This window comes from Zea mays, chromosome 5, assembly GCF_902167145.1.
Source record: "Zea mays cultivar B73 chromosome 5, Zm-B73-REFERENCE-NAM-5.0, whole genome shotgun sequence".
Classification (NCBI taxonomy): domain Eukaryota; kingdom Viridiplantae; phylum Streptophyta; class Magnoliopsida; order Poales; family Poaceae; genus Zea; species Zea mays.
This window is the reverse complement of record NC_050100.1, coordinates 108,272,352-108,282,773: the sequence shown is the minus strand read 5'-3', so window position 1 is coordinate 108,282,773 and position 10,422 is coordinate 108,272,352.

Genomic DNA, 10,422 nt, shown 5'->3' with positions numbered 1-10,422 from the left:
TGGACTTCCAGCCTTCCTCTTCTTCGTAGCAACAGCCTTCGGCTCAGGAGTGGTTTTTCTTTTTTTGAAGCCTTTTCATCCTCCTTCACCATTCTAGCAGCTTGCCTGCTCAGAATACTGACAACTCTCTTTCTTTTTGCAGCTTCGACACCCTTATCAAATCTTTCATAATCAGGGTATTCAAATTTCAGCGCATCCATCACCCGGTTTAACCTTCATTTTGGCCGGGTGCCGAAGGCTGCCGTCATCAATTGGTCTTCTTTCTTGGTGTAATTCCCCAGTATTTCATTACACATTATTTCGATCATGTCCAGCCTTTCTTGGCAAGGTTCTTTAAACTGTTTTTTCAAACTTGAAACGATAAGCTAGTCAAACAAGTTCGTGCTTCTTCTTCGTTTCTTTCATCTTTGGCATTCCCCAGCCGCTTGATGTTGGATATGTCCGGTTAGCCAGATATTCTTGCACCAGGTCCCTAGTGTTGATTTGCTCAGCTACCACTCTGAACTCTACTTCAGCCAGCTGACATGGCGACCCCAACTGCATGTTGCATAGAGGACTGGTCATTCCGAAGTTCAAATATAGCGGACTCATGACCATCGTCATCAGTTTCCCTCTCTTTTTCTCATCAGCTTTCATGTAAAACCATTCATTTTTCCAGCCAGTCAGCCACTGAAAGGGAAATGAGCCCTTGGGCCATTTCTAAGTATTTTGGTGATTGATTGCAAACACAAGTGCTTAAATGTGAATCTATGCCCATGGATGAACAAAGTGCAAATCTTGAGTAAAGGTATGTTTCTAAGCCTTAGTACATTGGTTTTGTGTACTAATATACTTGTCTAAGTGTTAGAAACAGAAAGAAGAAGAGTTGGCTGTGTACAGCCAAAAGGCTGTTTTGGTCTGGGGCACCGGACTGTCCGGTGGTGCACCGGACAGTGTCCGGTGCGCCAGGCTGCCTCGGGCGAAGAGGCCGCTCTCGGGAAATTGCCGACGGCGTACGGCTAAAATTCACCGGACTGTCCGGTGTGCACCGGACTGTCCGGTGAGCCAACGGTCGGCTGGGCCAACGGTCGGTCGCGGAATCCGCGCGCGACACGTGGCCGAGCCAACGGTCGGAAGGGGGCACCAGACTCCCAGATCTCCAACGGTCGGCAACGGTCGGCTGCGCTGTTTTTGGAAATAAATCGGGCACCGGACAGTGTCCGGTGTGCACCGGACTGTCCGGTGCGCCCGACGACAGAAGGCAAGGATGGCCTTCTAGATTTGCTCTCAACGGCTCCTAGCTGCCTTGGGGCTATAAAAGGGACCCCTAGGCGCATGGAGGAGTATACCAAGCATTCCTACAACATTCCTAAGCACCAAGACATCGATCTCACGCATTCGTTTCATTGTGATAGCATATAGAGCTCTTGTGGAGTTGTGAACTCTTTGAGTTGTGTTGCGAGCTCTTGCTGCTGCTTGTGTGCGTGTTGTTGCTCTGATCTTTTGAAGTCTTGTGTGTGTTGCTCATTCCCACCCTTGCTCTGTGTTTCTTTGTGAACTTCAATTGTAAGGGCGAGAGGCTCCAAGTTGTGGAGATTCCTCGCAAACGGGATTGAGAAAAAGCAAGCAAAACACCGTGGTATTCAAGTGGGTCTTTGGACCACTTGAGAGGGGTTGATTGCAACCCTCGTCCATAGGGACGCCACAACGTGGAGTAGGCAAGCGTTGGTCTTGGCCGAACCACGGGATAAACCATTGTGTCATCTCTGTGTTTGATCTCTTGTGGTATTGTGTTTTGTTGAGACTCCTCTCTAGCCACTTGGCAATAATTGTGCTAACACTTAACAAGTTTTTGTGGCTATAAGTTTAAGTTTTACAGGATCACCTATTCACCCCCCCTCTAGGTGCTCTCAATTGGTATCGGAGCCGTTCTCTTCAAGAAAGGGACTAACCGCCCGAAGAGATGGATCCTAAGGGGAAGGGAATCGTGATCAACGATAAGGAGAAGGAGTCCTTCGTCAACGAGCCCAAAGATGACAAGCCTACCGACTCCGGCTCGGGCCATAGACGGAAGGAAGGGAAGAAGAAGAAGACAAGGCGCATCAAGGAGATCGTCTACTACGACGACAGCGACGAATCTTCCTCTTCCCAAAGGGACAACGACGACAACGACTATGACAAACAAAAGACGGTTAACTCAAACTTTTCTTTTGATTATTCGCGCATTCCACATAGCTCAAATGCTCATTTGCTCCCCATTCCACTTGGCAAGCCTCCTCACTTTGATGGAGAGGACTACGGATTTTGGAGTCACAAAATGCGTACTCACCTATTTTCTCTCCATCCAAGCATTTGGGAGATTGTGGAAAGTGGAATGAAATTTGATAGCTCGGATAGCCCTTCGTTTATTAATGAACAGATCCATAAAAATGCACAAGCTACTACTGTGTTGTTAGCCTCTTTGTGCAGGGACGAGTATCACAAGGTGAGCGGCTTGGACAATGCCAAGCAAATTTGGGACACCCTCAAGATCTCTCATGAGGGGAATGATGTCACCTTACTCACCAAGATGGAGTTGGTGGAGGGCGAGCTCGGACGATTCGCGATGATAAGGGGCGAGGAGCCGACACAAACATACAACCGGCTCAAGATCCTTATCAACAAAATAAGGAGCTACGGAAGCACGCGATGGACGGATCACGACATCGTCCGCCTAATGCTAAGGTCATTTACCGTTCTTGATCCTCACTTGGTAAACAATATTCGTGAAAATCCTAGGTACATCAAGATGTCGCCCGAAGAAATTCTTGGAAAATTTGTAAGCGGGCGAATGATGATCAAGGAGGCGAGGTACGTGGACGACGCGTTGAATGGCCCAATCCATGAGCCTCAACCCATTGCTCTCAAGGCAACAAGGAGCAAGGAGGCGCTACCCAGCAAGGTGGCGTAAATTGAGGCGGCCGGTCTTAATGATGAAGAGATGGCCCTCATCATCAAAAGATTCAAGACGGCACTAAAGGGTCGCAAGGGACAGCCAAGCAAGACTAAGACCAAGGGAAAGCGATCATGCTTCAAATGCGGTAAGCTTGGTCATTTTATTGCTAACTGTCCCGACAATGATAGTGACCAGGAACACGGGAGCAAGAGGGAAAAGAAGAAGCATTACAAGAAGGCCAAGGGCAAGGCACATATCGGAAAGGAGTGGGATTCGGATTGCTCCTCCTCCGACTCCGAAAATGAAGGACTCGCCGCCACTGCCTTCAACAAGTCATCCCTCTTCCCAAACGAGCGTCACACATGCCTTATGGCAAGGGAGAAGAAGGTATGTAATCAAAACAATGTCACTTATGATTCTTCCAGTGATGATGAGTCTAGTGATGATGAAATAGATTACTCTAGTTTGTTCAAGGGATTGGATAGAACTAAAGTAGATAAGATTAATGAATTGATTGATGCCTTGAATGAAAAAGATAGACTCTTAGAAAAACAAGAGGACCTTTTGTATGAAGAGCATGACAAATTTGTAGAGGCACAAAAGTCTTATGCTTTAGAAGTTAAAAGAAATGAAGTGCTTTCTAGTGAACTATCTTCTTGTCATGAAACCATTGCTACTTTAAAGAGTATTAATGATGACTTAAATGCTAAAGTAGCTAGTAAATCTAATTCTTGTGTAGAACATGTTGAGATTTGCACTAGGTGTAAAGATTTCGATGTTGATGCTTGTAGTGATCATTTAGTTTCAATTTCTAAATTAACTGAGGAATTGGCTAGTCTTAATGCCCAACTTAAGACTAGCAAGAATGAATTTGATAAACTAAAATTTGCAAGGGATGCCTACACGATCGGTAGACACCCCTCAATTAAGGATGGACTTGGCTTCAAGAGGGAAGCCAAGAACTTAACAAGCCATAAGGCTCCCATCCCCGCTAAGGAGAAAGGGAAGGCCCCTATGGCTACTAGTGCTAAAAAGAACCATGCCTTTTTGTATCATGATAGGAGACAAACTAGAAATGCTTATAGGAGTTATAATGCTTATGATGATTTTGACTCTCATGCCATGTTCGCTTCTAGTTCTTCCTATATGCATGGTAGTCATATGCCTAGAAAGAATATTATTCATGCTCCTAGGAAAGTAGTAAATGAACCTTCTACAATATATCATGCTTTGAATGCTTCCTTTGCTATTTGTAGAAAGGATAGGAAAATAGTTGCTAGGAAGTTAGGGGCAAGATGCAAGGGAGATAAAACTTGCATTTGGGTCCCTAAGGATATTTGTGCTAACCTTGTAGGACCCAACATGAGTTGGGTACCTAAAACCCAAGCCTAAATTTGCCTTGCAGGTTTATGCATCCGGGGGTTCAAGCTGGATTATCGACAGCGGATGCACAAACCATATGACGGGGGAGAAGAAGATGTTCACCTCCTACGTCAAGAATAAGGATTCCCAAGATTCAATCATATTCGGTGATGGGAATCAAGGCAAGGTAAAAGGGTTAGGTAAAATTGCAATTTCAAATGAGCACTCTATCTCTAATGTGTTTTTAGTAGAGTCTCTCGGATATAATTTGCTATCGGTTAGTCAATTATGCAATATGGGATATAACTGTCTATTTACAAATGTAGATGTGTCTGTCTTTAGAAGAAGTGATGGTTCACTAGCTTTTAAGGGTGTATTAGACGGCAAACTTTACTTAGTTGATTTTGCAAAAGAAGAAGTCGGTATAGATGCATGCTTAATAGCTAAGACTAGCATGGGCTGGCTGTGGCATCGCCGCTTAGCACATGTGGGGATGAAGAACCTTCACAAGCTTCTAAAGGGAGAACACGTGATAGGTTTGACTAACGTTCAATTCGAAAAAGATAGACCTTGTGCAGCTTGTCAAGCAGGTAAACAGGTGGGAGGAGCTCATCACAGCAAGAATGTGATGACCACTTCAAGACCGCTGGAGCTGCTGCATATGGACCTCTTCGGACCCGTCGCCTATCTGAGCATAGGAGGGAGTAAGTATGGTCTAGTTATTGTTGATGACTTTTCCCGCTTCACTTGGGTGCTCTTTTTGCAGGATAAGTCTGAAACCCAAGGGACCCTCAAGCGCTTCCTCAGGAGAGCTCAAAATGAGTTTGAGCTCAAGGTGAAGAAGATAAGGAGCGACAATGGGTCCGAGTTCAAGAACCTTCAAGTGGAGGAGTTCCTTGAGGAGGAAGGGATCAAGCACGAGTTCTCAGCTCCCTACACACCACAGCAAAATGGTGTGGTAGAGAGGAAGAACAAGACGCTAATCGATATGGCAAGGACGATGCTTGGAGAATTCAAGACCCCCGAGCGTTTTTGGTCGGAAGCCGTGAACACGGCTTGCCATGCCATCAACAGGGTCTACCTTCACCGCCTCCTCAAGAAGACTTCGTATGAGCTGCTAACCGGTAACAAACCCAATGTATCTTACTTTCGTGTATTTGGGAGCAAGTGCTACGTTCTAGTAAAGAAGGGTAGAAATTCTAAGTTTGCTCCCAAAGCTGTAGAAGGGTTTTTGTTAGGTTATGACTCAAATACAAAGGCATATAGAGTCTTCAACAAATCATCGGGTTTGGTTGAAGTCTCTAGCGACGTTGTATTTGATGAGACTAATAGCTCTCCAAGAGAGCAAGATGTTGATTGTGATGATGTAGATGAAGAAGATGTTCCGACGGCCGCTATACGAACCATGGCGATTGGAGAAGTGCGGCCACAGGAACAAGATGAACGAGATCAACCTTCTTCCTCAACAACGGTGCATCCCCAAACTCAAGACGATGAACAGGTTCATCAAAAGGAGGCGTGTGATCAAGGGGGAGCACAAGATGATCACGTGATGGAGGAAGAAGCGCAACCGGCACCTCCAACCCAAGTTCGAGCGGTGATTCAAAGGGATCATCCCGTCGACCAAATTTTGGGTGACATTAGCAAGGGAGTAACTACTCGATCTCGATTAGTTAATTTTTGTGAGCATTACTCCTTTGTCTCTTCTATTGAGCCTTTCAGGGTAGAGGAGGCCTTGCTAGATCCGGACTGGGTGTTGGCCATGCAAGAGGAGCTCAACAACTTCAAGCGCAATGAAGTCTGGACACTGGTGCCTCGTCCCAAGCAAAACGTTGTGGGAACCAAGTGGGTGTTCCGCAACAAACAGGACGAGCACGGGGTGGTGACAAGGAACAAGGCTCGACTTGTGGCAAAAGGTTATGCCCAAGTCGCAGGTTTGGACTTTGAGGAGACGTTTGCTCCTGTGGCTAGGCTAGAATCAATCCGTATTTTGCTAGCATATGCCGCTCACCATTCTTTCAGGTTGTTCCAAATGGATGTGAAGAGCGCTTTCCTCAACGGGCCAATAAAGGAGGAGGTGTACGTGGAGCAACCCCCTGGCTTCGAGGATGAACGGTACCCCGACCACGTGTGTAAGCTCTCTAAGGCGCTCTATGGACTTAAGCAAGCCCCAAGAGCATGGTATGAATGCCTTAGAGATTTCTTAATTGCTAATGCTTTCAAGGTTGGGAAAGCCGATCCAACTCTTTTCACTAAGACATGTGATGGTGATTTGTTTGTATGCCAAATTTATGTCGATGACATAATATTTGGTTCTACTAACCAAAAGTCTTGTGAAGAGTTTAGCAGGGTGATGACGCAGAAATTCGAGATGTCGATGATGGGCGAGTTGAACTACTTCCTTGGGTTCCAAGTGAAGCAACTCAAGGACGGCACCTTCATCTCCCAAACGAAGTACACGCAAGATCTGCTAAAGCGGTTTGGGATGAAGGACGCCAAGCCCGCAAAGACTCCGATGGGAACCGACGGACACACCGACCTCAACAAAGGAGGTAAGTCCGTTGATCAAAAAGCATACCGGTCCATGATAGGTTCTTTGCTTTATTTATGTGCTAGTAGACCGGATATTATGCTTAGCGTATGCATGTGTGCTAGATTTCAATCCGATCCTAAGGAGTGTCACTTAGTGGCAGTGAAGCGAATTCTGAGATATTTAGTTGCTACGCCTTGCTTTGGGCTCTGGTATCCAAAGGGGTCTACCTTTGACCTGGTTGGATACTCAGATTCCGACTATGCTGGATGTAAGGTCGATAGGAAGAGTACATCGGGGACGTGCCAATTCTTAGGAAGGTCCCTGGTGTCGTGGAACTCTAAGAAACAAACTTCCGTTGCCCTATCCACCGCTGAGGCCGAGTACGTTGCCGCAGGACAGTGTTGCGCGCAACTACTTTGGATGAGGCAAACCCTCCGGGACTTTGGCTACAATCTGAGCAAAGTCCCACTCCTATGTGACAATGAGAGTGCTATCCGCATGGCGGAAAATCCTGTTGAACACAGCCGCACAAAGCACATTGACATCCGGCATCACTTTTTGAGAGACCACCAGCAAAAGGGAGATATCGAAGTGTTTCATGTTAGCACCGAGAACCAGCTAGCCGATATCTTTACCAAGCCTCTAGATGAGAAGACCTTTTGCAGGCTGTGTAGTGAGCTAAATGTCTTAGATTCGCGGAACCTGGATTGAATTGTAGCATACATGTGTTTATGCCTTTGATCATGTTCATTCTACATTTTGTTGCTTATTTTGGTGCTCAAGTTGTACAAACACTCCCTGGACCTCCCAAGTCCATTGCAAAGTGATGCACATATTAAGGGGGAGATGTGTTACAACTTGACCCTTTGAGACTAACCATATGCTTGAGTTTGCTTGATTTAGTCTCGAAGGAGAATTGAAAGGGAAAAGGTGGACTTGGACCATGAAAGACTTCCACTGCACTCCGATGAGAGGGTAACTTATTCCAAGTTCATCTCATGAACTCTTATTGCCATTTAAGATTTTGGTGAGGCAATGGGGTATGGGGCCAAGATTGATCCCGTTTTGGTGCTTGATGCCAAAGGGGGAGAAAATAAAGGCCAAAGCAATAAATGGATCAGCTACCACTTGAGAAATTTTGAAAATAGTAGAATAGAGCTTTTGGTTTGTCAAAACTCTTGTATTGTCTCTCTTATCAAAAGTTGGTTTGTGGGGAGAAATGTTGATTATGGGAAAAAGGGGGAGTTTTTTTTGAAATCTTTGATCAATCTCTTTTGGAATGACTCTCTTTATGCTTCAACATGTGTGTTTGACTTAGAGATAGAGATTTGAGTTTGATTTGCAAAAACAAACCAAGTGGTGGCAAAACATGATCCATATATGCCAAAATTGAATAAAACTCAAATTTATTTTATTTGAAGTGATTTTGCACTTGTTCTAGTTACTTTATGTTGTGTTGGCATAAATCACCAAAAAGGGGGAGATTGAAAGGGAAATGAGCCCTTGGGCCATTTCTAAGTATTTTGGTGATTGATTGCAAACACAAGTGCTTAAATGTGAATCTATGCCCATGGATGAACAAAGTGCAAATCTTGAGTAAAGGTATGTTTCTAAGCCTTAGTACATTGGTTTTGTGTACTAATATACTTGTCTAAGTGTTAGAAACAGAAAGAAGAAGAGTTGGCTGTGTACAGCCAAAAGGCTGTTTTGGTCTGGGGCACCGGACTGTCCGGTGGTGCACCGGACAGTGTCCGGTGCGCCAGGCTGCCTCGGGCGAAGAGGCCGCTCTCGGGAAATTGCCGACGGCGTACGGCTAAAATTCACCGGACTGTCCGGTGTGTACCGGACTGTCCGGTGAGCCAACGGTCGGCTGGGCCAACGGTCGGTCGCGGAATCCGCGCGCGACACGTGGCCGAGCCAACGGTCGGAAGGGGGCACCGGACTGTCCGGTGTGCACCGGACATGTCCGGTGCGCCATCGGCTCCCAGATCTCCAACGGTCGGCAACGGTCGGCTGCGCTGTTTTTGGAAATAAATCGGGCACCGGACTGTCCGGTGCGCCCGACGACAGAAGGCAAGGATGGCCTTCCAGATTTGCTCTCAACGGCTCCTAGCTGCCTTGGGGCTATAAAAGGGACCCCTAGGCGCATGGAGGAGTATACCAAGCATTCCTACAACATTCCTAAGCACCAAGACATCGATCTCACGCATTCGTTTCATTGTGATAGCATATAGAGCTCTTGTGGAGTTGTGAACTCTTTGAGTTGTGTTGCGAGCTCTTGCTGCTGCTTGTGTGCGTGTTGTTGCTCTGATCTTTTGAAGTCTTGTGTGCGTTGCTCATTCCCACCCTTGCTCTGTGTTTCTTTGTGAACTTCAATTGTAAGGGCGAGAGGCTCCAAGTTGTGGAGATTCCTCGCAAACGGGATTGAGAAAAAGCAAGCAAAACACCGTGGTATTCAAGTGGGTCTTTGGACCACTTGAGAGGGGTTGATTGCAACCCTCGTCCGTAGGGACGCCACAACGTGGAGTAGGCAAGCGTTGGTCTTGGCCGAACCACGGGATAAACCACTGTGTCATCTCTGTGTTTGATCTCTTGTGGTATTGTGTTTTGTTGAGACTCCTCTCTAGCCACTTGGCAATAATTGTGCTAACACTTAACAAGTTTTTGTGGCTATAAGTTTAAGTTTTACAGGATCACCTATTCACCCCCCCTCTAGGTGCTCTCAGCCACTTTGTACGGTAGCTGAGGACTGGTGCCTTCGTATCCTTGCGATACGCAAAATTATAACATCCAAAAATTTCGTGAAGGCCATCTACCCTGGCCTTCGTCCGATAGTGCAGCTCGTGCACGCGGCAAAAGGCTTCGGCATCTGGGTCCATCCCTTGGCTTCGGAGGGCCCAGATGAAGACACTAAGCCTAACAATAGCGTTAGGAGTCAGCTGATGAAGATATATTTCAAAATTCTTTAGCACCTCCCCTATCATCTCGTTTAGAGGAAATCGCAGTCCTGCTCTGAAGAAGCTCTTAAAAACCACTACTTCATTATTCTTCGGTGCAGGGGTAGTCTCTTCTCCGGCAAATCGGACAAGTTTTCTTTCAGTTTCCCCAAAGTAGCCAAGCTTCATCATCATGGGCATGTCATCTTTGGACACAGTAGATTTCTCAAAATCTAGATGGCTGGGTTTTGTGGGAACCAAAATACTGTAATCTTCCTCAACATCATCAACATTTTCTTCAGCAATAGCCTGTTCAACTTCGGCATCAGGAGTACCTTCATCAATAGCTCCCTCTCTCACAACTAGTCCTGATCGTTCCATGACTTCTGAAATCGGCGCTGTCTCAGTGACCTCGGTCTCTTCTCTCTCACGAGACACCCTTGCAGTTGATCGCACTCTGGCCATTTGGATGTTTTTAACAATTTGACGAAGCTAACTCGTCTAATGAAGTTTACTTTAAATGATGAAGTGCTCGCTAGAGAGCGCAGCGCAGAAAGCTTCGGCTATGGTTAAATTTTTTAACAGCACAACAGTGCAATGGTAATGAATGTTGTGGTAACTCCTCACCAACCCGTCTGTTTATATAGTGCTGCAGGTGGGAAGACGAACCGCCAGGT